This window comes from Ranitomeya variabilis, chromosome 3 (genome assembly GCF_051348905.1).
Source record: "Ranitomeya variabilis isolate aRanVar5 chromosome 3, aRanVar5.hap1, whole genome shotgun sequence".
Taxonomy (NCBI): Eukaryota; Metazoa; Chordata; class Amphibia; order Anura; family Dendrobatidae; genus Ranitomeya; species Ranitomeya variabilis.
Genome location: NC_135234.1, coordinates 676,444,522 through 676,472,008, shown reverse-complemented (window position 1 = coordinate 676,472,008; position 27,487 = coordinate 676,444,522). Strand labels below are relative to the sequence as shown.

At 43.6% G+C, this 27,487-nt stretch overlaps 1 protein-coding gene across 3 annotated transcripts in view; it reads right to left on the bottom strand.

The window, feature by feature from the left end:
* Positions 1 to 27,487, bottom strand: part of MAP3K12 (mitogen-activated protein kinase kinase kinase 12) — a 170,878-nt gene that overhangs the window by 111,294 nt on the left and 32,097 nt on the right. The window lies entirely within an intron of this gene.

The window sequence follows — 27,487 nt, the reverse complement described above, 5'->3', positions numbered from 1 at the left end:
ACCTGACGGGCATCAGATAGTGAGTATGTACGTTTTTTTTTTTTTTACTTTTACGCTGGTAACCACGGTAAACATCGGGTTACTAAGCGCGGCCCTGCGCTTAGTTACCCGATGTTTACCCTGGTTACCCGGGGACTTCGGCATCGCTCCAGCGCCGTGATTGCACAGTGTGACCGCAGTCTACGACGCTGGAGCGATAATCATATGATCGCTGCGACGTCACGGATCGTGCCGTCGTAGCGATGTAAATGGTACTGTGTGACGGTACCCTAAGAGTACCAGCATATTTCCTCCCCCCTCTTCCCCTCCCTACCCTCATTGTTCCTCCCCCCCCTCCCACTTTCCTTCCCCCCCCTCCCACTTTCCTTCCCGCCCTTATTCCCGAATTGCCTGTTTATCTTAAAATAAAATCTTTGGAAAAAGAGTATCAGCATATTGTGATCCGATGAGGAGAAGTTGAAGAAAAAATTCTCAATCTTCTCTATTCTGCCAGTCTATGGAAATCGGACTGCACTCAGATGGCATATAAGTGCAGACTGATGGTTTCCACAGACTCACTGACTTGCATGGCCGAGTGTGATCCGAATATTGGATTAGACTCAGGCATGCAATGATTTTTACCTTGAATCGATTAAATCAGAGGAGAAAAACGGACTTGTGCCTGATCCCATAGAATAACATTGGTCCGAGTGTAATCCAATCATGCAGGCCAAAAGTACGGCCATGCATGAGTCCTTATGCTGTAACATGTAAGCTTTAATATCTTTTTTTGCCTAGCAGAGGGTCTACTTTCCAATGTAGTTCTTTTCTTGAAGATTGTCCAGAGCGGTACAAGCTACTGAGATGGTGAATAATCTGCACCTAAACCTGGTGCAGGAGAAGCAGTTATTAAAGTTCCTTTTTTTCTATAAAATTGGTTCCCTAACAAATACTTAACCGTTATCTGCTTATAAATCTAACACAAGTGCGTTCTTTCTTCTGGTGATCTATAAACCCATTATACCATATGATCCACCAGTGACTGCCTGACTGAAAGTCTCTCCCGGAATTGGCTTTCAGGGATGTGTAGACCCATAAACCCATAAATACGCTGTTAGCCGCCTCAAGGCAAATTTAATAGTGAAGAATAGCTCCATACCATCAGTTTTCTCATGGCTTCTAGAAGAATCTGTGCTTGTGGTGTCCATATAGAGTCAGAGGTACAAGGAGGCAGAGTACGGGCAGGCTATGAGGCCATGTTATGGAGTCCTTCTGCAGAGATCCATCATTTGGCAGTGTACACGAGGCCCTGGGCTCGCTCTCTATAAGACTGCAGACTACATCAATATTTGATGAGGTATAAATTCTCCTGTGTGATAAATACAATTGCACATTATGGCGCAGACTGTGAGGATAGAGTCTACACAGTGATGGATAATAGCTAGGAGGCATTTTGTAAAATATATACCATTAGATGCAGGGATATTAAATAGGCAATAATTCTAGTATAGGACTATGATTAAACAAATGATGCAAGGAACGAGCACATGCTATCCATTTAAGTTTGTGTGCAAAATTCTTATAGGGGATCGCCCGCATAGTGGTGCACGTATATCTGCTGGATACATTGGATAGACCAATCGGAAAGAAACAAAAATCAATATAATTCACCCAAATAAATGGCCCGAACATCAATGATCTATATAATAAGGGGTACTTCCGTCTGTTTGTCTGTCTGTAAAGGAAATCCCGTGTTGCTGATTGGTCATGGCCTGCCGGCCGCAACCAATCAGCGACAGGCTTAGTCCGGCTGCCCCCTCCCTACTCCCCTCCAGTCAGCGCCAGTGTGTCGTCCCGGACCAACTTATTACTATTGATGCATCAGGGGCTTATCTACAGCATTCTGTAGACATGTATAATGGCGGGCGGTCCGCTCTGATCGTCGTCGCGGTCCGGGACCTCCCATCTTCATACGATGACGTTCTCTTCTTGTCTTCCTGCCGCGGCTCCGGCGCAGGTACTGTTGAGGGCAGAGCAAAGTACTGCAGTGCGCAGGCGCCAGGAAAGGTCAGAGAGGCCCGACGCCTGCACACTGCAGTACTTTGCTCTGCCCTCAACAGTACCTGCACCGGAGCCGCGGCAGGAAGACAAGAAGAGAACGTCATCATATGAAGATGGGAGGCCCTGGACCGCGACGCCCATCGGACCGGAACGCAGCGGGACCGCCCCTGGGTGAGTATAATATAACTTGTTTTTCTCATCTTTCAGGATACATCGGGGGCTTATCTACAGCATTCTGAATGCTGTAGATAAGCCCCTGATGCCGGTGGCCGCAGCTCACCTTCGATTTTGGGGGTGACAGGTTCCCTTTAATGTAACAATGTCTATGGTTATTCTCTAATCCAGCTTGGAAAAAACAACATCGCTGTCCTTCCAGTACTCCTGCTCTCTAATATGTGGAAGTCATTTGTGCCCATGCTCAAGCATTGGGGCTGAGTGTAGCCCTGCACCCTTATTTGCACTTCTAGTTTTACACACTTTAGCTTTTTGTGCTGCGCTGGAGTAATGATTTCTCTCTCCTATATAAGAACTTCTGTATAACAAGCAAAGTGCAACATGTATCTAAGCAACACACGAACTATGAAGGCAGAGCGTCTTGGTGATGCATTGTGTGGTTGCATGTCAATAGATGTGAGAGATGAGTAATATGTTAGCAATGGATGAAGGACACATATCTGTTCATGGAATCATGGAAAAAAGGATTATGTTCAAGAAGGGCAAAGCAGGGGTGACAGATCCCATCTGAGGCTTTATGCATTTTCTTCACATTATTCTATATATAACAATTATAAAAACCTGTATTATTTAATGTACATATGTGATTATCCAATTATAGTATGTGGCACTAATGCCATGACTGGCACTACTGTCTATAAGGAAACTAAGCAGTTGTCAAAAACTAACATAAAGGGAACCTTACAGACCCTGGGCAATATATTACTCATAGCCCGGCTGAGTTATTGCAGCCATGTATGTTTTATTCTGAAACACTGTGACATTGGAGAAAACAGTTTGAGAAGTTGACCAGGGACTTTGTGTCTTGGACTAGTCTGAAGCAGGTCCTTAGCAGCTTCTCTATGCCCTACTCCCCCAGACTGACAGGTCTGTCCCTATAAACACACATTGGGATGGATGATTTTGGACTGCCAATCTTTTTGTTCTCAGAGACCCAGCTCTGGCAAAAATTAAGAGACCACCACATCAAAACCCTGTCGTCATGGGCAGCCCAATCTCCAGACCTGAACCCCTTTAAAAACCTCTGGAATGTAATCAAGAGAATGATGGATAGTCACAAGCCATCAAACAAAGAAGAACTGCTTACATGTTTGTGCCAGAAGCAGTGTGAAAGACTGGTGGAAAGCATGCCAAGACGCATGAAAGCTGTGATTAAAAATCATGGTTATTCCACAAAATATTGATTTCTGAACTCTTCCTAAGTTAAAACATTAGTATTGTTGTTTCTAAATGATTGTGAACTTGTTTTCTTTGCATTATTTCAGGTCTGCAAGCACTGGGTTTTTTTTAATTTTGACCATTTTTCTTTGTCAGAAAAAAATACAAAAATTATTGCTTGGAAATTTGGAGACGTCAGAAGTTTATAAAATAAAAGAACAATTTACATTTTACTCTAAAATATACGTATAAAGAGAAGCTTCTGTCTATCTTCTTGGCCTACTATAAGTATAAAGCAGTCTTATCCTCAAGCAGTTTTGGGCATCTGTTAAGTGGGTCCTGGCACAGACATTAGCGAGGCAGCATCATCTACATTTTAAGGAGGCTTGACATTGTGATGGATCGCCTTTCAGTTGCAGCTCATTATGGGAAGCTGAACTACATAAGTAAACTATTAGTCTAATCAATCTCAAGATCTAAATATAGTCATAGCGCAAAATGAAGTTCTGCAATTCTGTTTTGTAATTAATTGTGATTGGAATCAATTACCGAATCGAGTAAATAGAAGGGAGAATAGATAATAATCCAATGTATCCATAACTGAGACAGTAGCCTCTGACTGCGCCTCTCTATAGCACAGTACCGTACAGCTGTATGTAATCATAATAATGCAGCTTTGATCCTTTTCTCAGAGGCAAATCTGGTCTGTGCCCTTTGGTTTCGTGTGAGTCAGTGACAAGTATGCCCCGTCTGCTTAAGGACATACTGGATTATATCTTACTTTACATCCAGTGCAGAATAAGCCTGTGATATGAATGTGCGGCAGGTACATGGGATTACTTATAATTGGATTCCAAGTGTTACTCAGTTTAACTGTAATTTGTGAATTGATGGAAATGAATTTGAGACTTTGCCCTCACAAATAGCAAATTATTTGACTAAACCTTGGGTGACTTTGACTCCTACAATTGTTATAGGAAAGAGTGACTTTATACCTTGCGTGTCATGGGGGGATTGAGAAATCGCCAATTACTAAAGGTCCATTAAAAGGACGGCAAACTGGTACATATTTGCCGATCGGTGGTCATTTTGCTTACACAGGAAGACCACATAAAAATATGCGATCAGTAAAAGATTGTTCTATAGGCTATCATTGGTCTTGGTAGTATTGTGCTGCCGAGAATGATGAGCTTTTAAGCCAGCCAAAAGATCATTTCCCCTGATCGGCAGCCTGTTCACACTGCATGATTAGGCTTCTTTCACACTTCAGTTGTTTGGCGTCAGTCTGCTCCGAAATAGTGACGGATCGACGGATCCGTCACAATTGTTGAGAAAACGGTTCTAACGGATCCGTTTTTTTGACGGATCAGTTACTTGGGGGTTGTCTGGGAAAAGCATCTACTTTTTGGAGCATGCGCAATTGAAAAAGCAGATTGGGGCGACGGATCCGCCGAAATGACGGTCGCCCATAGGCGACCATTTTATGGAATGGTGGACCTATATTGACTTATATGTTGCCCTGTACAAAAAGGTGTCGCTATTGGTTGTTCAGGTGCCCTGCAGCTGGTGAGTGAGGTGAACTGCCGTCAGCACTCGCACTGCCATTGGCAAGTAACATGCGTGCTGCCGATAGTAATTCATATGTGCTAAGGCGTGCTGCAGCTGATAGTTTAGGAGTGCATGCCACACTGTTGCCACACTTTCTGCACATTGCATAGGTGAGGAAAAATTCTACCTTTCCCTAAACTTGGTCAGGACTTCTTCCCAACGCGCGTTTCGCCTGCTAATCTGGCTTCTTCCAGTATTTACATTCACAATAATTGTGTAATATAAATATATCTTAACAAGTAACTAAACTTTTTTTTAAATAATTTTGCCTAGCATGGAAAGTTGTGAACTTTTACACATCACATTATAAGGAGATTTGCCTTCAATCCTGTAAACAAAAAAAATTGCATGTAAGTGGCTTTTACCTAGTCTTTTACCTTCCTTTAGCTACATTGATATCAAGAATTACCAATTTGGAGTAATGATGATGGCAGTGAAAGGGTTAGCACTAGTGATGAGCGAGCGTGCTCAGATAAGGTGTTATCCAAGCACACTCGTGTGCTAATAGAGTATCTTCGGTGTGCTCGAATATTATGTTCGAGTCCCTGCAGCTGCATGTCTCGTATCTGTTCAGAAGCCACAACACAGGCAGGGATTGTCTAACAAACAGGAAATCTCTTCATGTGTTGGGCTGTCAAACAGATGCGAGACATATAGCCACGGTGACTCGACCATAGTATTCAAGGATGACAAATATTCTCTATTAGCACACAAGCCTTCTCAGATAACACCTTATTGTGCTATTGCTTGAATTTTTGCAGAACACAACCTGATCAGCCTTTACTACTCTCTCGCATGTCACTGGTGACTTCAAGTGGACCTCAGATCAGGTTTTCACAGATCTCTGAATAACTTTGACTAAACTCTCAGGAGTTTATTACACTCACTCAAAAACATAAATTCACTTTTACAACTATATTTTAGTATATATTGTACAAAGGAAGGGGTCACTGCTTGTCTGGATCTGTCTCTAAAGGCCCCGTCACACATAGCGATTTACCAACGATCACGACCAGCGATACGACCTGGCCGTGATCGTTGGCAAGTCGCTGTGTGGTCGCTGGGGAGCTGTCACACAGACCACTCTCTCCAGCGACCAACGATCAGGGGAACGACTTCGGCATCGTTGAAACTGTCTTCAACGATGCCGAAGTCCCCCTGCAGCACCCGGGTAACTAGGGTAAACATCGGGTTACTAAGCGCAGGGCCGCGCTTAGTAACCCGATGTTTACCCTGGTTACCAAAAAAAACAAACAGTACATACTCACCATCTGATGTCCGTCAGGTCCCTTGCCGTCTGCTTCCTGCTCGGACTGAGCCGCCGTACAGTGAGAGCAGAGCGCAGCGGTGACGTCACTGCTGTGCTGTGCTCTCACTGTACGGCCGAATCTCAGTCAGAGCAGGAAGCAGACGGCAAGGGACCTGACGGACATCAGATGGTGAGTATGTAGTGTTTGTTTTTTTTTGGTAACCAGGGTAAATATCGGGTTACTAAGCGCGGCCCTGCGCTTAGTAACCCGATGTTTACCCTGGTTACCAGTGAAGACATCGCTGGATCGGTGTCACACACACCGATTCAGCGATGTCAGCGGGACCTCAACGACCAAAAAACGGCCCAGGCCGTTCCGACATGACCAGCGATCTCGCAGCAGGGGCCTGATCGCTGGTACGTGTCACACATAGCGAGATCGCTACTGAGGTCGCTGTTGCGTCACAAAACTTGTGACTCAGCAGCGATCTCGCTAGCGATCTCGCTATGTGTGACGGGGCCTTAAAGCCTTCACGAAACCCAATCCTATCACTAATGACCAAGCCACACTTGACCTCAGCAAAGCCAACCTTGGACCACATGCTGTTCATCAGTCCCTCTCAAGTTAATATCTCGCACCAACTGTCTTGGCTCATATATATCCTCTCTTATGAAGCCAGCAGCTTCACACATTGTACTATGGCTCCTTCCTCGGTTGACATATTTGAACGTCCCAACAGAACTTGCAGAATTGTCCCATTTTGGGCTGACCAAATGCACAGCCACAGCTCCTCATCGACTGCCCACACAGATGTTTGCAAGTAAGTTCCTTGCATGGCCAGACTAATCCAACCCACTTATATAAAAGCAATGGTTTCTCAGATCAGCGGATTGTCTGTTCTGTGACCCTCTGGCCAGAAGATCTGCTAGAATTCCCACCGAATCTGAACGTGGCCTTAGACATGGGGTGTCTTGCATCAGGCTACATCACCAGATAGATGAGCTTGCTATCCTCAGCTCGGATAGTCCACCCTTGAACTGTAAAACTAATCTAACCAGAAAAGCATCTGTATGTACATTGCACAGCTCCCCAAGTTTCTCTAGGTTTCCTCCCCAAGTTTCTCTAGGTTTCCTTTCCACCCCAGTGACACATTAAGGCTAGGTGATCTCTTACACATGCGTGTGTCTTGAATAGTCACATTTTGAGTCCCTCCGGAGACAATGCTATGAAATGAAGTAGCACTATATAAAGAATAGGTAAAATGGCATAAATCAAATCAAGAAAAAATATTTAAAGGGAATCTTTTACCCATTTTTTTTCTATTTAATCTGAGAAGAGTATGATGTAGGGGCAAAGATCCTGATTCCCTAATTCCAGGGAGGTGTCAAATGTTCAACAGCTTGCTGTAGTTTCAATACAATCAGTGTTTTATCAGCAGGAGATGATCACTAGGGGACTAGGTGTTTCGTGCAAGGCAGACCAGCTAATTTATGTAACCCTGCCCTAGTCACTGATTGGCAGCTTGATTACAGTGTACACAGGAAGCTGCCAATCAGTGGTGTGGGCGGGGTTATACACAGCTCAGCATTTGAGCACTGCTACATCTACAACAGGGATTATATCAAAACTGCCCCAAGCAGTGTAGTAAGTGACACAACACTGGAATCAGTCTCTCAGCCCCTACATCATGCTGTTCTCATATTCCATAGCACAAATCTGCTGGCAGATTTCCTTTATTCACACCTAATGCCTCACTTATGCAGGTATGCTTTGCATCGATGATCTCACAACCCGCAATAGCACAATGTTCTCATAAACTCCATTTATTTGTGGATGCAAACACCTGAAAGACATATAAAACCATTGTCTGAGCAGCATCTATCTTTGTAAACGGCTTGAATTAGAGGCTTGTGATTTGTTTGAGCGGTGTGTAGCGCTCTATCTCCTGTGGGACATCTTGTCTCCTGGCTTCTTCTTTCCTGTAGGTCACATGATTGCCTAAAAGCAAATGCACGGCAGTATTATGGGATAGAGCACGCTGCGGCGTTGCCAGGGAGACGCATCCTAGCAGCAGCGCATGAAGTCAGAGCTAAAGATAGATGTGACAGCACCGAGACAGAGATTTATACTATGTGTGTACACCGGTGCGGTACTACCGGTGTCAGCATCCATCTAGGGTCAGCGTCTCAGCTGATCATGTGTGCAATATTGCAAAATATGCCAAATACATAGGACCTAGCAACACTGAATGGAAATTGCATACTAGAAATGTATTTATTTATTAAGATCTTCGCCTTAAGACTTGTATTTACCCAGCCATGTCCTTTTCACCAGCTAAAGGATAATCCCAAGATTCCACAACTCCTTCCAGCAGATAATTCTTTATTATTTTTGACATATTAGGTATGATCTAATCACTAGTGAAAACATTATAATCCAGGTATTGAGGCTGTGTGCAACATCTGCTCACACAGCAGCATTCATGTATTTCTGATGGTTTATGGCACCATATTCTGTAGCGCTGTACACATTGTCATCATTCATCAGTCCCTGGATTCACAGTCCAAATTCCCTTCGGGCACTCAGATTTGCCAATTTCATAAAATGCCAATCTACCGGCATGGTTTTGAATTATGAGTGGAAGTTTGGGAACCTGGAGCAACCCCAACCAAACAAGGGGTGGAAAAGCTGTCGGCATCACTTCAGAAAAAAAACACATTCCTATGAATGTGAGGCACTGGCTTATTATATATATATGGTTTGATATATTCTGTGTTGCAACAGTTAACTAGGCTAATTATTAGAAGCCAGACGATGGCGGGAGGAGATAAAGGGGCTCATAGGAACTTGTGATCCTGGTAGTTGAGAGTAGAAAGCTGGAGAGCATCTTCTCAAGGAGTAAGAAGTATTTCTGCTTAGGAGGCCACAAGTGGAGAGTGTGTTTAAGCAAATTAAAGATAGCAAGTTTTAGAACAAGCTCTACCAACAACTGACTATTACTTATATGAACGGAGTGTGGAGTTAGAATGAATAGGAAAAAAGCATCTCCCAATGTGCAGTGAGCTGTGGGAGGAAGGATTCCCCAATGCAGCCAGAAGGAGTGGGCTACAAGGGCACCGTGTTAGCCAGTCCTGGAAGATGGTAGTTTCTATTCTGACCAGGAAGGGATGCAGAGGCACACCTGTAACAGTGGTGGATAAGAGAGGTGAAGAACAGATCAGAAAAGCTTGAGAAGCACTCTTACACCCTTGTAATATATCAATACCATTGAAATGCCATGTCTGTTACTTATAAGAAGAAGGCCTCTGTGTGATACAGAAGAATCGTACCGAAAGTGTATTGCCAGCTATCGAATGTTACAGTTCTATTTAAGGAATTCCAGTAAAGATGTTTTTATATTTTTACATTGCACTCTGGTTTCCCTGATTTGTCACGCATTTTCAAGGCCCCCATACCATCAAACCACTTGTGGCCTGAATAGGGGTCAACAGCAAACCCCCAGATCATTTACATATGTAACACCCCAGGTAACCGGTTGTTACAGTGATATTGCCTTCCCTTCGGGGAGGGTGATATCATGCTTGGGAGCAAGGAGGATTCTCTTTACCAGGTAAGCACCTGCATGCAACACATTTCGAATCCAGGCCCGAAGGGGGAGCTCTGAACCCGGATTTAGGGGAGCGTCCCCCAGCTATATGTGTTCTGGTCTGGAGGACGAGCTAGGCAGTTGTTGAGAGACACTGAAGAGAGAAGGAAGTCTGAGAGAGCAGACAGCGGAGCTGCCAGCCAGGATTGAGCTGCAGCTCCAGGGAAGGAAGTAAACCTGAAGGGTTGGAATGCAGTAGAGCTTGAGATGAAAGGAGCACAGTGGAAGAGAAGGGGCTCAGAGGGGAACGGCGACTGGACACCCTCAGAGCCAGAGCGCAGAAACCGGGCACCGGGAGCCCGAGGCTTTAGTGGGACTCTAGGACACTTAGCAGAACAGGAGGGCATAGGACTGTATGTTAATTGCCCACACCAAGTCTGAGGTGAAGCAGTAACCTGAGAGCCCAGGTCAGGAGAGAGGGGACCTTGCCAGCAAGCTACAAGCAGTGGGGACCTCACCAACTAGGGCAAATAGGAAAGGCTTATGGACCTCACTTGGGAGAGGGACCCTCTATTGCCTCCAAGCCGTGCGGACCACAGCTACCCTGCACTTGGTACCCTGGACTGTGGACTACTACCACCAGTAAACCAGGTAAAGACTTTACAACTTGTGTCCTCCACTTATTCATCGGCATCCTTGCCACAAACCTTGGGAGCCCTGGGGACCCCGCTTCACCTGTGGGAAGTGTCACCATCCAGCCGCCATACCATCACCCAGAGGACCCCTTTAAGCGGTGTTGGTCCCTACTGACCGAGAACCACAGGTAGCGTCACGAACATAGACATTACAAATCCCCTTAAAGACTGTTCCCTTTAATTGGGCGCCCAAGGCCACGGACCGGGTCGCAGCCACGTGACATCCCCTTTAAGAGCAACCGGACCCGGTACCGAGTACCCCACGGCCCAGGCGGGCGACTCACATACACTCAGAGGTATTGTTACTGGGTGCTTAGGTACTCGCCAGGAATGGTCTCCTACAACGGGACAATCATACAAACTCTGTGCAGATGTTGGTTACATTCACTCCTGAGACACCATGGTAGACACTGGCACCTCATACCATGGCTGACATTGAGGACCACTGCCTACATCAAAACAATGAATCTGTTGAAGTCAAGGTTGAATTTCTCTCTAGAGTACCAAATGACCCTCTGAAGTGACCAGACTCTAATAGTACGAAGGGCTCTCCATCCAACAGGGCCACAGAGGGCCAGCAGGAGAAAAGCCCACTTGGATCTGATTATGGAGTCAATGATATATCATTAGGATCTGAGGATTACCCTTGTGCCCTCTGAATTGTAAACCGCTGCAGAATATGTTGTCGCTAAACAAAGCTTAATTTAGTGTAGGAGATCTGTCATTTTTGCCTTAAAAAATGCAGAAAAGACAGTCTGGGTCTACAGGGAGAAAATCAAAGAACTCCATTTCCTCCTACCCAGAAATGACCGAGAAGCACTACTGGATCAAGAAAAACTTTCTTACCTTTCACTGCTCTTCTGTCCTTTTGCCTCCTGGTTAGTGATGCAGGAAACAAAGCAACCAATACATAGTGCAAAAAACATGTTTTACCAATGATAAGTTAAAGGAAATCTTTCACCAAGTGTCTGCTATGTAATCTAACACCAGTATGATATAGGGACAGAGACTCTGATTCCAGCGATATATCACTTAATTTACTTTGTGCCGCAGTTGTGATAGAATCACAGTTTTCTCTGCTGCAGATCTAGCAGAGCTCGGAATGCTGAGCTATGTACAACCCCGTCCGCATAACTGATTAGCAGCTTTCACCACTGTCTATTGACAGTAAGCTGCTAATCTGTTGTGGGGGTGGGGTTGGACCAGGAGGCACTAGTCATCTAGTCATAATACCCTGCAGATAAAACACTAATTTCATTAAAACAGCAAAATACAGCCTAGTAAGTAACACATAGCTGGAATATGATTTTCAGTCCCTACATCATGCCGTTCTAAGAATACATAGCAAAAACATGTTGACAAATTCTCTTTAACAGGTCATTCATTCTACTCACAAATGAGAACGTAAAAACAGCAAATGCATAATACCACTCCTTGTTCTAAATAACCCAATCTACTTTTTGCTTAATTCACCAGTTTTAAAACTGCTTAGGCCGAACCCAGGTCAAGTGAAAACGTTTTTCTGGATCCAGTGGTACTTCTCAATTATTCCTAGGATGAAGAGGAGGCATTGGAGTTCTTTAACCTGGTTGCTATGCATCCGATAGAACACAGTGATTTTATATTTGCTATATAAATAAAGATTATTATTTTTTATACCGTATATCTAGTAGACTTTAAAGGGAATCTGTCAGCAGGTTTTTGCTACCTCATTTGAGAGCAGCATGATGTAGAGAAAGAGACCCTGAATCCTGCGATGTATCACTTAGATTACTGGGTGCAGAAGTTCTGACACAATCAGAGTTTTTATATGTATCAGAGCTCAAGAAAGCTTTTTGCATACATTGTATATTCACAGTAAGCTGCTTATCAGAGGAGCGGGATTGGGTGGCCCAAGGGAGCTAGTCGGGGCAGTGATAATCTCCTGGTAATAAAACATTCATTGTAAAAATGATCACATCCAGATTGTCACCTTTACTTATGGATATTATTCACCCACATCAAGGGGGTTTCATGAGGGGGAGGGAAGCTGGGGAAATACTACCAAGTCACTGAAGCTTATATAGAGGTAGAATTAAGTCCCAGCCTATTATGTTACTTTCTACAGACACAGAAAAGGCCATTGATAGAGTAAATTGGTCTTTAACGGATAAGACAGTCCGTAGCCTATTTTTAAAGTTGTTACGATGGATATGACTGACATATGTAATGGTACACTCCAAGAGTGCCCGCACTCGCCTCTAATTTTTATACTGATTATGGAACCTTTTCTTTCAAGGGTTTGTGCTAACACTGGCATTATGTGCCCAAGTATCCACAGTGCACCTCTTAAAGGGCACCTGTCACCCCCAAAATGGCTGGTGAGGTAAGCTCACCGGCATCAGGGGCTTATCTACAGCATTCTGTAATGCTGTAGATAAGCCGCCGATGTTACCTGAAAGAGGAGAAAAAGACGTTAGATTATACTCACCCAGGGGCGGTCCCGCTCTGGTCCGCGTCTGATGGGTGTCTCCGGTCCGCTCCGGCGCCTCCCATCTTCGTTCCATGACGTCCTCTTCGGGTCTTCGCGCCGCGGCTCCGGCGCAGGCGTACTTTGTCTGCCCTATTGAGGGCAGAGCAAAGTACTGCAGTGCGCAGGCGCCGGAAAGGTCAGAGAAGCCCGGCGCCTGCGCAATGCAGTACTTTGCTCTGCCCTCAATAGGGCAGACAAAGTACGCCTGCGCCGGAGCCGCGGCGCGAAGACCCGAAGAGGACGTCATGGAACGAAGATGGGAGGCGCCGGAGCGGACCGGAGACACCCGTCGGACGCGGACCAGAGCGGGACCGCCCCTGGGTGAGTATAATCTAACGTCTTTTTCTCCTCTTTCAGGTAACATCGGCGGCTTATCTACAGCATTACAGAATGCTGTAGATAAGCCCCTGATGCCGGTGAGCTTACCTCACCAGCCATTTTGGGGGTGACAGGTTCCCTTTAAAATTGCGGCTTACGCAGTTTGCTTTTTTCATCAATAACCCAGCCATTTCTTTGCCGAGCCATTTATATAATGGCTTATCCAACTTTAAGATCAATTTTTCCAAGTCGGAAATCCTGAATGTTAGTATCCCTTCATCTAGGATAGCGCCCTTGAAAAATGCTTTCAGCTTTAAGTAAGCTAATTCATCTTTAAAATAACTGGGGATCTTCCTACCTGGAGACATAGATTTTTGATATTTGCTTAACTTCCCTAAAGTACTACAATCGGTGAGGGAGAGCTGCACAAGATGGATGAGGAACGCCTTTACGTGGTTCGGGAGAAGTGCGATATCCAAAATGAACATTCTACCCTGAATTCTGTATATAAAACAGGTCCTCCTTATTGGGATTCCCTCATCCTTCTTCAGGAGTTGGGAACGGTTCAAACATTTGGTCAAACAAACCTCCTTGTATTAGAAGAGCTATATTACATTGCTCCAAATCTTCAGGGGGTGTAGCTTTGCCCAATTTCGGATGTTATTACAATGCCTCCCACCTGTCTAGAATACTGGATTGGTGTAGGAATGGTACCGGAAAAGCATGGGTCGGGATTGAGCAAAGCTTTACAAATATCCCTCTCACTAGATGGAGGATAGCATCGGGAGGGCGGTAATGTCACTGTTACGGAACCCCCCAGCACCCAGAATATGTTGTGCAGTTATATGTATGTATAATAGGTTCCATGTGAGATGCATGTCCCTATTGCATCAGCCCACAGGCTGCACCCCTGGGCAGAGGGGACAAGATATCCCCCTTCTGACCTCCCCCACCTTTGTAATTCCCACAGTAAATATCGGCAGGCTCCGGCCCCCTGCGGCTATTGTAATGTATGTCTGGCCTGCCGCTTTTCAATTGACCCGCCCTCTGTATCTGTGTGATATATTCTGTGTCCTGTGAGTAAAGTGTTGTCATACTGGAAATACGTGGAGAAGCAGTGATCTTTTATATGCGCCCATGTAACCAAGCAATTCCAGCCAGCGTCCTTCATTCAGACTCCAGCCAAAGCAGAGTGGACCTCCTGAAACACGGGGTGGTACTGAAAGAGGTACTCCAGCACGGTAGATCCCGCAACAGTCACGATGGGGGCAGGCTTTGCAGTGTTGAGAATCTCTCCCCCCATGTGCTCACCCACCTATCCACTCTCTCTTTCCCCATGTGCTAGCCCCCTTGTCTGCTGTCTCTCCTTCCTGTGCTGTGTTCTCCCCTCATGTGCTCTCCCGTTTGAGCTGTCTCCCCCCTGTGCTCTGTCTTTTTCACCTCTGTGTCAGTGAACTTCCGCCTCTTGGAATTGTGGGATCCGGACACATCTGGACAGAACAGAATGTGAAGACATTACAAGGTAAGTATATATTAAGATATCTGCCCTCTGGTTGGACTTATCTTTGTTTAAAGAGCTTAAAACACATCCCACAATTGGGGCTACTCTGGCATGCTGCTCCCTTGACGCAGTGCGTGACCATATTATACTGCAATACTCTTATATGTTTCCCATTTTGGGTAATCCACTTTTTCCCTAGGATTCGATGATAGTGTGTTCCGAGTCTGGATAAACAGGGGGCATTTTAGAATTTGTTTTTTTGAAGCAGGACTCCTCTGGCCTTCAGAGGGTCAACTCTTTTTAATTTCTTCGCCATCCACACTGGACGTCTAGGTCAGTTGCTGCATTTTTTTCAGTCACTCCCTCCTAAAGCCTTCTATAATAGTGAGAAAATGACTTTCGAGACAGCTTGCTCAAGTGCTGGACCTCTCAGGCACACCTTGTCGTTTTCATACTCTCTGATGATTAACCCACCAGACCAGACCAGGTTTCAGACACAGTGGGAAGGAGATTTAGGCTTCTCTCTATCGAAAGATCAATGGAGGCAAATTTTCTCCCAAAAGCATAGTCAATTTTTTTTCTCGTTTTTACGAAGTCAGTTATAAATTGTTGAAAGTCACAACTAGACTGCACTCTATTATCCCTGAGGCCAGCCCCATGTGTTGCAGATATGGCAATGAGGAAGGTGATCTATTACACATTTTTTGGTCATGTAACCTACTCCCTCCTCTTTGGGACAAAGTACAATCAGTGATACGAAGGTTCACTGATCTTGTGACTGACCTGACTCCGACTCTATTTTGAGGCACCCAATTGTGACGGCTGGGGTATGTTTCCCGCTTCTCTGAAAAAATATACAGCTCCAACAATCGCCCTTTGGTTCTCTAAAATAAATGAGGTGATATTGATGGAGGAACTGAACGCTACAGCTAATAACTCTTATGATCACTTTTCTAAAACTTGGTTTTACTGGCTCGATTTTAGATCCTCTGCCGAGTACCGGGCATATATCGAGGATCACTGAACATAGGACCCTAGACTGATCAACACTCTCCCCACTCCCCTCTATGTCCTTCATCCTGTGCTTTCTCTTTATCTTCTCTATCTGCTTCTCTCTTGGTTTACATTTTATTTTTGGTTGACGTTATAAAGAAACTTTACATTGGATCGTTCTATTGTATAATTGTTGATCAGAATTTAGTACGATGAATGACCTCAATGTCAAGATCTCAAGTCCTTATGACTACCTATATGGAGATTGTACTATGTTACTTGTCGTTATGTATAAATGTGGTACTCAGTGCCTTAAGTTATTTTTGTTCTTATGTAATTTAATATAGTTCTGTGTCCATGAAACGATTCTGTAAAAAAACATTCATTGCATGGAACCAACAGCACACAGCCTGATAAGTGACAAATTACTGGAATATGTGTCTCAGCCCCTATGCTGTCCTCAGATTACATAGTAAAAACCTACTAACAGACTCCCTTTAATGTATGTTCAAGAAAAAGTAGCAGCACTGTAATATTTTGTAGGGTGGGTGCCTGCAGACCAGACCATGATTAAAGCACTCTTTTTGCCAATAATAAAGAACGTAGAGGCACTATGTTCTATAAGTGCTGCAATGTTCTATATTTATTAGATCTTAATGATGATATCAATGAAAGCATAATTCATGAGACACATGTAAGCACTGGCGGACACAGACAGAAAAGGGCCCCTATGCAAAAATAATACGGTATATTCGCCCTTTGCAGCCCAATTGCTGCTAAAAAATCAAAATTTCACCTGCTTTGGGGGTATAAATGGGCCCCCTTACCTCCTGGGCACCTATGCATCCTCACAGGTTGCACCAATGATATCTCCACCCCATGTAGACCTCATTCAGACCTCTGTGTTTCACGTATGCAAAAAATAGTACGCGTATCATCAGTGTTTTGGATCTGATTTTCATCAGTGTTTGGTCAGTGTGTTAGTTTTACCATCAGAGTTTCATCAGTCATTTTATTTTATGGATAAATACAGTGGGGAAATAAGAATGAAGTCTATAATTTTTTCGTAGGTGCACTCCAACTGTGAGAGACAGAATTAAAAAATAAATAAATCAGAAAATCACATTGCATTTTATTGCATGAAATAAGTATGTGATCACCTACTAACCAGCAAGAATTCTGGCTCTCACAGACCTGTTAGTTTTTCTTTAAGAAGCCTCCTACTCTGCACTCATTCCTGTATTATTTGCACCTGTTTGAGCTCGTTACCTGTATAAAAGACACCTGTCCACACACAATCAATCACAGTGGAACTTCTCCACTTTGGCCAAGACCAAAGGGCTGTCTAAGGACACCAGGGACAAAATTGTAGACCTACACAAGGCTGGAATGGGGTACAGGACAATAGGCAAGCTACTTGGCAAGAAAGCAAAAACTGTTGGCAAAATTATTAGAAAATGGAAGAAACACAAGATGACTGTCAATTGTTCTCAGTCTGGGGCTTCATGCATCATCTCACCTCATGGGATAAGGATGATTCTGAGAAAAGTCAGGAATCAGCTCAGAAATGCATGGGAGGACCTGGTCAATGGCCTGAAGAGAGCTTGGACCACAGTATCAAACATTACCATTAGTAACACTCTACACCGTCATGGATTAAAATCCTGCAGGGCACGCAAGGTCCCCCTGCTCACATCAGCACATGTCCAGGCCTGTTTGAAGTTAGCCAATGACCATCTGGAAGAACCAGAGGAGGTATGGGAGAACTTCATGTGGTCAGATGAGACCAAAATTTAACTTTTTGGTATTAACTCCATTCGCCGTGTTTGAAGGAAGAAGAAGGATGAGTACAACCCTAAGAACACTGTCCCAACCGTGAAGCATGGTGGGGGAAACATCATACTTTGGGGGTGCTTTTCTGCAAAGGGGACAGGACGACTGCAATATATTGAAGGGAGATGGATGGGGTCATGTATCGCACGTTTTTGGACAACAATCTCCTTCCATCAGTAATTGCATTGAAGATGGATCATGGCTGGGTCTTCCAGCATGACAATGACCTGAAACACACAGCCAGGGCAACTAAGGAGTGGCTCTGTAAGAAGCATTTAAAGGTCCTGGAGAGGCCTAGTCAGTCTCCCGACCTGAACCCAATAGAAAAGCTTTGGAGGGAGCTGAAAGTCAATGTTGCCCAACGACAGCCCTGAAACCTGAAAAATCTGGAGACGATCTGTATGGAGGAGTGGGCCAAAATCCCTGCTACAGTGTGTGCAAACTGGATTTAGAGCTACAGGAAATGTCTGACCTCTGTAATTGCAAACAAAGGTTTCTGTACCAAATATTAAGTTCTGTTTTTCTATTGTATCAAATACTTATTTTGTGCAATAAAATGCAGATTAATAATGTAAAATCATACAATGTCATTTTCTGGATTTTTTTTTAGATTCTGTCTCTCACAGTTGAAGTGTTCCTACGATAAAAATTACAGACCTCTCCATTCTTTGTGTAGGTGGGAAAACATGCAAAATTGGCAGTGTATCAAATACTTATTTTCCCCTCTGTATATATGCATGTGTTTATATATATATATATATATATATATATATATATATATATATATATATATAATGTAAATATTTACATATGTACACACATCTATCTATACAGTATTGCATATATTACGTTATTATTGTATATGTGATTTTCTGGATTTTTTTTTAGATTCTGTCTCTCACAGTTGAAGTGTACCTACGATACAAATTATAGACCTCTCCATTCTTTGTAGGTGGGAAAAATTGCAAAATCGTCAGTGTATCAAATACTTATTTTCCCAGCTGTACATGATGTTAATAATGTATATATATGTAGGTGAGGAGAGTCAGTATATGATTTAAGTGCACGTCTGGAATAACAGGACCATTATGTTGGGTCATCCTGTGTGTAATTTCAAGCATCCATGATGTTACACATATATGACCACAGATGGTTGTCTGTTGCTTCAACGCTGAGTAACCACAGGCTTAATGTCTTTGTGCTATAACTACTATGAAAATAGTATCTCCTGAGACATAACTGGGTAAGTGAAATCCCTCTGTGTTTCAGAGACCTCATTAAAATAGTTTGGCATGTCGCCTTGCGCGTTCATGTTATCAAATAATTCCTAAATGAACTCTAATAACCTAATGTCTAATACTGACGATGCTAATGACGGATGTGAACCACTGGCTGCATCACCCAATCCATCTGCACTTGTGCATGCAGTGTTGTGGAATGTTTTTTGGATCCATTACTCCGTGATAATGCACTGCAGAGACACCACATAGTGGTTGCACATAGTACCTATGACTGTTGAGCTTCACAGGTTTTAACAGGGCGGTATTATTAAAGCATCACTCCAGCGGGGTTTTTTCATTAGACCACCGGAGTGGTGCTTTAAATGTAATTCCCCTGCCCCCTATCTCATATTCACCTACTGCCGCCTTTAATGTTTTCCAGCGTCGCTCCCGTCGGTCTCCAGCAAAAAGTGACCTGCCGGCTGCTCCAGTGTTTCATGGAGTGGCGTGGAGGTCACTTTTCAATAGAAGTCTATCAGGGCCTTGTTCTAAGTCTTATAGACTTGCATTGAAAGCTTTTGACGTAGCTTCTGATTTCCGGCCAGTCAGAAGCTGCGCTCACAAGATGGGGCCGCGGGACCGTTGTGGTGCCGATAAACAGTAAAGATGCCAGAGGGTGAGTATATGACCGGGGGCACTGGACTTACATTTAAAGCACCACTCCAGGGCTGAAAAAAAAACAGCTGGAGTGGTGCTTTAAGGCACATCACAGGGGGACTCCCCACTTGGCACCCCCATTTGGCGGAATGGAGAATCTATGTATTTCATGGATGACCATGGCATTACATAATACAACACCTCTTCTAGAACTCGATATAAATAACGAACTGACATGATACTTGGTGGATAAATATTGGCCACAACCTTTATTAAAATTTAAAATGTAACATTAATAATAATATCAAATTATTCTTCGTTAAATAATCCGTGCATATCTAACCATACAGTAAATATAATCATAAAACTTTTACAAGCAGCTTAGCCCCATACGCTCCATCATAACCGCTGTCCATCCATTACCTGGATGACTACCCCCAAGGCTGCTCTACGAAACTGCTCTTATCTGACAGGGGTTGGAATCCCTTTAAGGGCTGTCCCACACGTCCAGATAATTCCGGTACCGGAATAAATCGGTACCGGAGTTATCCGTGTCCGTGTGCCTGGGAACTCACGGAGGCCATACCTGCGGCACACGTGTGCCGCCCGTATGGCGAGTGGGTACCACACGGAGCGTGTGGTACCCACTCTGCATGGTGCTGAAGCTGCGATTCATATCCTCTCTGCAGTAACGTTTGCTGCAGAGAAAATATGAAGAATAGTGTTAAAAATAAAGATTTAGGTGTCCGCCGCCCCCCCACCCCCTGTGCGCCCCCCCGCTGGTCAGAAAATACTTACCCGGGTCCCCCGTCGGCTGTCGCTCCTTCTTGGTCTTGCCGCGGCTTCTCCTGCATGCGGTCACGTGGGCCCGATCATTTACAGTCATGAATATGTGGCTCCACCTCCCATAGGGGCGGAGCCGACTATTCATGATTGTAATTGATCGGCCCCACGTGACCGCATACAGTAGGAGGCGCGGCCAGACCAGGAAGGAGCGACAGCCGACGGGGGACCCGGATAAGTATTTTCTGACCAGCGGGGGGGCGCACAGGGGGTGGGAGGGCGGCGGACACATGGATCTTTATTTTTAACACTATTCTTCATATTTTCTCTATAGCAAACGCTGCTACAGGGAAGATATGAATACCGGCTTCAGCACCATGTGGGGGGGACAGCGCTTACTGTAGCGCTGTCTCCTGCACGCACACGGACCCCAGACGGAGAATGTCCGTGTGAGGTGCGTGTTTTACGCGGACCCATTGACTCTATTGGGTCCGTGTAATACGTGCGCTCCCACGAACACTGACATGTCTCCGTGTTTGGCACACGGAGACACGGTCCGCAAAAAATCAATGACATCTGAACAGATGCATTGATTTTTATGGGTCTACGTGTGTCAGTGTCTCCGGTACGTGAGGAAACTGTCACCTCACGTACCGGAGCCACTGACGTGTGAAACCGGCCTAATATGGGCTCTAAATTGCACCGATATATAAACTGGATGAATAATATTAGAAACCGTCTCCTTTAACTAATTTCTCAGTTACCTCATGTTTCTCACATCCACGGTTGGCACGGAAACTGACTGTATGTTGTTGTCAGGCCCATACTGATGGTGGTTTTGGCATTTTTCTGACTAAAAACTCAATTTTTATAATTTTCTGCTTCGTTGTTACATAATATGTATCTATAGGAAACAGCTCAGTGTGTCAGCCATAAGGAAACTGTGAACCCAGCTCCCATAATTGTCTGTCTGTCCTTCCAATGGTACAGTTTTTACAATGTGGACAGATGACATCCTCAATATTCATGTCCTGCGCCAGAGACAGTCACAGAATCCTGACTCTAGTACTTTCCGTCAGATATCAGCTCCCTTGCTCTCTATGGGGGCCTAAATATTAACTCATTTATGACATATGACGTACATTTACGTCATATGCTGTGTCCCTGCCTTTGATGTGGGCTTGCATACCGAGCCTGCATCTTTCCCTGCACATGACAGCTGATTTAATCAGTCATCATGTGCCCTCATCAGCCACGGGTATAGAGGATCTCAGCGGGTATAGAGGAGCTCTGCCCGCAGCTGTTAACCTGTTAAATCCCGCTGTCAAGCTCTGACAGCGGAATTTAACATTTGCCAGCAGGGAGTGCGTCATTCCACACTACCATCAACACATCATGACGTGATTGTGGGGCACAGATGGGTTGTCATGACAGCTGGGGTATCTTCAAGACCCCTGTGCCTGTCATTATGACCCTCCTATTCAGAGAAGTTCATTATTTCTGCCATACATAGTGGTGCTGATGCACTGCTGTGTATAGTATAGTAAAGCAAAAAAAAAAAAATTCTTACAAATTTCCGATTTTTTTCACCACTTAAATAAAAAAAAAAAAAACTATACATTTTTGGTATCTCTGGGGGAGCAAAGGAAATAGCATGTTGGTGTGGCACAAATAATATGGTGAATAAATATGTTTGTAAATAATTCCACAGCAAGTGATGCACAGGACAGTGATGGCAAAAAACGGACAGAGGGTATAATGACAATTGGAAGGAGGACATAAATGGACCGACCATAGAAGCCAAAGGTAGGCAAAAATGTATTAAAACTTAAATATCCTTTATTAAGGATCAGAAAGGCAACAATAAGAATAAAAAAATACATAAATACAGGGGTGATCACCTAGAATTTGTAAAATAGGGAGTCAATTACCGGTATAAATAATATGGTGTTATGCTAGTAATTGTATAAATCCATACATAATGTCACATACACACGTGGTCAAAATTGTTGGTACCCCTCGTTTAATGACAGAAGAACCCACAATGGTCACAGAAATAACTTGAATCTGACAAAAGTAATAGTAAATAAAAGATCTACGAAAATGAACAAATGAAAGTCAGACATTGCTTTTCAACCATGCGGTCACAGAATTTAAAAAAACTCATGAAATGATGGTACCCCTGAAAATAATGTGACAAAAGGGACATGATAAATCAAGGTGTGTCCACTAACTAGCATCACAGGTGTCTACAGTCTTGGAATCAGTGAGTGGGCCTGTATGTAGGGCTACAGCTAATCACTGTGCTGTTTGGTGACATGGTGTTTATCACCCTCAACATGGACCAGAGGAAGCGAAGGAAAGTTGTCTCAGGAGATTAGAAAAAAATTATAGACAAACATGTTAAAGGTAAAATTTTTAGACCATCTCCAAGCAGCTTGATGTTCCTGTGACTACAGTTGCACATATTATTCAGAAATGTAAGCTCCACTGTAATCAAAATGATTTCCAAAACTTTAAACGTCCCAAGGAGCACTGTGCAAGCGATCATATTGAAATGGAAGGAGTATCATACCACTGCAAATCTACCAAGACCCGGAAGTCCCTCTAAACTTTCATCTGAAACAAGGAGAAGACTGATCAGAGATGCAGTGAAGAGGCCCATGATCACTCTGGATGAACTGCAGAGATCTACAGCTGAGGTGGGACAGTCTGTCCATAGGACAACAATCAGTCGTACACTGCACAAATCTGGCCTTTATGGAAGAGTGGCAAGAAGAAAGCCATTTCTCAAAGATATCCATAAAAAGTGTCATTTAAAGTTTGCAACAAGCCACCTGGAAGACACACCAAACATGAGGAAGAAGGTGCTCTGGTCAGATGAAACCAAAATCAAACTTTTTGGCAACAATGCCAAACGATATGTTTGGCATAAAAGCAACACAGCTCATCACCCTGAACACACCATCCCCACTGTCAAACATAGTGGTGGCAGCATCATGGTTTTGGTCTGCTATTCTTCAGCAGGGACAGGGAAGATGGATAAAATTGATGGGAAGATGGATGGAGCCAAATACAGGACCATTATTGAAGAAAACCTGTTTGAGTCTGCAAAAGACCTGAGGCTGGGATGGAGATTTGTCTTCCAACAAGACAATGATCCCAAACATAAAGCAAAATCTACAATGGAATGGTTCACAAATAAACGTATCCAGGTGTTAGAATGGCCAAGTCAAAGTCCAGACCTCAATCCAATCGAGAATTCCTGGAAAGAGCTGAAAACTGCTGTTCACAAACGATCTCCATCAAACCTCACTGAGCTCGAGCTGTTTGCCAATGAAGAATGGGCAAGAATTTCAGTTTCTCGATGTACAAAACTGATAGAGACATACCCCAAGCGACTTGCAGCTGTAATCACAGCAAAAGGTGGTGCAACAAAATATTAAGTTAAAGGGGCCGAATAATATTGCACGCCCCACTTTTCAGTTTTTGATTTTCCATAAAAATTTTAAATAACCAATAAATTTCGTTCAACTTCACAATTGTGTTCCACTTGTTGTTGATTCTTCACCAAAAATGTACATTTGGTATCTTTATGTTTGAAGCATGATATGTGGGAAAAGGTTATAAAGTTACAGGGAGCCGAATACTTTTGCAAGGCACTGTATCACTAGTAACAAAGTGCAAACGTGCCCAAGGTAGTATCAGTGCAGATTCAATGGAACATAGTGGAGGCCATATTTACTGCACTGTAAGAAGGGGCTGCGGACTCCTTGCTGTATGGCATCCACTGCGATGCGCGTTTCAGCCATGGCCTGGGGATTAAGACTCCCATACATATTAGAGATCAGTCGTTTGAATGATTGTTTGGCCATCAGTTATCTCTCCTGTCTTCCCAATAAACATGAGCAGCCAACTCAGCCAAGTGTTCCTGTCTCTCTATGAGAGAGCTACTGCTGGACTCCTCTAGCAGCAGCTTTTCTCCCAGAGAACAAAAGGGTCAGTGGTTGGAATTCCATCATGCTGATCCTTCTCTTCCCCTACATTGTCTGTCTGGGGAAAGTCAGGATTCTCCAAAACACTTCAGAGTGTTGGCTAATCCCGTCGATATCTTCAAGGTTGGCTGACAATAGTGTAATGTGCATAAGGGACTTTAAAAAAAATAGGGAGAAATTTATAAAACTGTCGAAAAATTGTAATTGTTGTTCATGGCAAAAAATGACATTGCAGCTTTTATTTTGAATTATGCTCTTGAAAAAAGAAAGCTGTGCTGTGATTGGTTGGTATTAGTGTTGATCGAGCACTGAAATGCTCGAGTGCTCAGTAGTCGAATTGAGCACGTCGGATGCTCGAATATGTTTGACTCCAGTAGCCAGCATAATGGAAGTGAATGGTAAACTGTCTCTCCTTCTCCCTCTCCTTCTCTCTCTTCCTCTCTCTCTCTCTCTCGAGGATCTGAGCACTCGAGCACCACAAGATACTCAGCACTGCTCACTATTCGATCAAGTATTGAGCAGTGCCGAGCACACTTGCCCATCACTGGTTGGTATAGGCAACAAAGACATTTTTTCTTGTCGCCACTCTCTATACACTGAGCCGTGACTGAAACCGAGTCGGCACCACTCTTATGAGTGGAAGCCGAACGGTCCTGGAGGTAGTAAAGTTAACTTCCTCCTGGCAGAGAGGCTCTCAGTGCCGGTGAAGTATGGTGTCAGAATGCTGTTAACCTGCAGATTAACCCCATATCTGTAGGTTATGACAGCTTCCATTTAAACCGCAAAAAACCTCCACAGCTATATTGTTAAATGATGCAATCCCAGTGCTATTTAGTTCGCCATCAATACCGGCCATTTGTCTTACTAAACACATCTTCCATCCCCATCTGTCTGCTAACATAAATTTTATTATAAGAAATCCCATAAGTCTTTGAGACATTCCAAATGGAGATCATTTCAAAGCAGTTCAAAAGGCAATGACAGCCTCCGAATATTTCCAGCAGACTACAAAGTATATACATAATATAAAATAGTGTGAAATCTGATTATATATCCAGAGAGATGAAGGAATGTGGTCATAAAGGATCTTAAAATCTTTCATTCTAGTAGTGTCTGTGAAGTGCCTCAGCTGTGGGACATTTTTTATCTTCTAAGCTTTGACAATTTTGCCTTCCATCAAGATTCAAAGCCCTCATTAATGAATGGATTTAATAGAGATGAGCAGGAAGATATTATTTCATCAATCCTATAACATCCTAGTTATCATCTATGAGACAGCATAATATAGATGTCATACAATAAGTTGGACATGTTGCTATTAGTTTGCCACAGAAACTATAAAACAATGGTAAAAAAGGAAGAAGCTATACACAAAAATGAGGCGCACATCCAAAAACCAATGAAATGCTGTATTAAAAAAAAATACAAAATTATCAACATGGCACATGATATTCCAAAACATTAAAAACACTTAAAATCATGTGAAGAAAGCATGTGGTCTGTATATTAATAACATAGAGACCAACAAGCAGGTAGCTGATGCCTACTGGCTTCCCGTCGTCAATGCACAGGGATACGTGAGGGGCACTTTCACGAGTATCTTTACTTTACAATTACCCACCTTGTGGATATTATATGTTTCCCATAATGAAGATTTCTATAAGGCTGGTTTCACATGGCGTTTTCTCCAAGGTTCAGTGGCTCCATTGGCGCTTACGTATGAATCCACTGCAAAATGGGCGTATGCGCCAACGGGGCCATTGATTATTAAAAAAAAGCTGGCGGAGTCAGTGTGCTTTTTACTTCTCTTCTTTTTTTATTAATTTTAGAATTTCTAACTAATCTAAGAAAATATATAATGAATCAGAAATGTTTTACATATTAATCTGTTATGCCTCTAACGTCTCCCTACATTAAACCTAGAGTCTTACTCTCTTTTTTCTTTATGAACTATGATGATCTTTGACACATGATGTGTCTATTTGGCACCAATATTGGAACCTCTTTTGCTATAACGTTACCTGCCTTGTGTTGCATGCTATGGCTTTCTGTCCTGATGAAGAAGTCTGTAGAACTTCGAAAAGTGTCGGCTAAATAAAGAAACCGCCATTGCCGCTTGTCTGGACTTGGATCTTTTAGGCAACCTGTGAAGCTCTAGTGACCTTCATGCCCAAGAGAGATAAGGCAGTGCTTGAAAATAATGGTGGTGGCCACACAAAATATTGACACTTTGGGCGCAATTTGGCCATTTTCACATAGGGGTGTACTCACTTTTGTTGCCAACTGTTTAGACATTAATGTCTGTATGTTGATTTATTTAGAGGGCACACCACATTGTATCAAAGTGTCAGATCTTCAGTGTTATCCCACGAAAAGATATAACAAAAATCTAAGGGGTAACGTTTCTACTTTTGGAGAGTGACATACAAGCTCCGGAATGCCAAGGTAAGGAGGCTTATTTGTCGTGCAGTGCTGGTCTGGGAAATTTAATATGCAAATTGCCTTTTCAGAGGCCGTAGTCCATGGCTGTGAGAGAAGCCTCCTACCTGTGAGTTGGCGTCTCCATAGTCAATCTGCCACAATATCAGGAGTTCCTCATGTGCAACGATTATGTCTCACGAGACCTATTACTCAGCAGAGGCACCGGGGATGCCGACAGGTAGAAGATGGCTTGCAGGGCTCCCGGTTGGTGGCCACAGACTACCAATAAAGCCAGTGGATCAGGGTCCTGTGATCTGATTCACTCATGTCTATTGACCAGTATTCTATAATTTGACTTTGTGGACGTTTTACATTTCCAGTGTGTAAGGAGCCATAAAGGGGCATCCCTACAAGCGCATGGAGCCTAAATGTTCCACCCTGTGCCACCAATTTATTGAGATATTCTCCCTTGGAAATATCCTTCTAGGTGAGATATTGGATAACCATCATATTGGACCTGTTGCACGTTCGGTTGGTTAATTACATTATATGGAATCTTCAAAAATTGCACAGTGTGTGGCCAACATCAACAAATGAAATCCCATCTGTTCTCTCCTCCGACGACACACTTTACGCATTACAAACCAAGCAATAATGCTAAGAAGAAGCGGATCCGATACATT